This window comes from Acyrthosiphon pisum, chromosome A1, assembly GCF_005508785.2.
Source record: "Acyrthosiphon pisum isolate AL4f chromosome A1, pea_aphid_22Mar2018_4r6ur, whole genome shotgun sequence".
Classification (NCBI taxonomy): Eukaryota; Metazoa; Arthropoda; class Insecta; order Hemiptera; family Aphididae; genus Acyrthosiphon; species Acyrthosiphon pisum.
Window position 1 is genome coordinate 122,779,219 of NC_042494.1, and position 935 is coordinate 122,780,153.

Sequence of the window (935 nt, forward strand, 5' to 3'; positions counted from 1 at the left end):
GGGCTTAAAACCGTTTACCGGTTTTTCACGAAACCCGTTAAAAACCGTAAATTTTGAGAACCCTAAACTGGTTATCTAATTTATCTGCAGTTTGGAAAGCGGATACCGGTAACCGATTAACAAAAGTTTATTAAGTCATATCCCAAAAACCAATTATCGACATTTCTGAAAATCGTTATTTTAGCGATACCCGGTAACCAGTACAATGAGGAAAAAAAACTTTGTTCCAATTACCAATTATTTATTTTTATTTCAGTTTATAGTTTTTATACTTAATTTAGTAGAAAAATATTCTCTTTATCAGTAATATTAAAATAATGAATTTATGATATAATTGTACATAAAATATTAAATACGTACATGTCATACGGGTAATGCCGTAATGGTATACCGTTTATGCGTATTATAAAATAATATATAGGTGTATTATATTTTATATTTTAAATTAAAAATTATATAAATATATCTGTATTCTGTACTGATTATTTAATATTACCGAAATTCCCTATGGCCGTTTCCCGTAATGCAGCCTACATGGACACATGGTTTATATTTTATGACCTACAAAGTACCTACTTATTGTATATAATTATAATATATATATATATATATGTATCATATGATTTAGTATTTACTAACTACTTATCGTAGTATTACACTATTGTCTATTACCTGCTATTAATAATATTATTATTATTATTTGCTATTCAGTATTTCACTTTCAGTATTTTTGTATAATTGTATAGTACCCGTCACTACTTACTATATAGCCAACAGAACGGCGTCTTGTTGTATAGTTTACCTATGCTATTCGCGTGTACAGTTATAAGTTAAACGTCTTATATTTTGTTGTTGTTACTTGTTTTCTATTAAGTTTTAAATTAATTATGTAAAATCCAGTGCTAGAAATGTTTTTTACGTTTAACGTAAGTGAA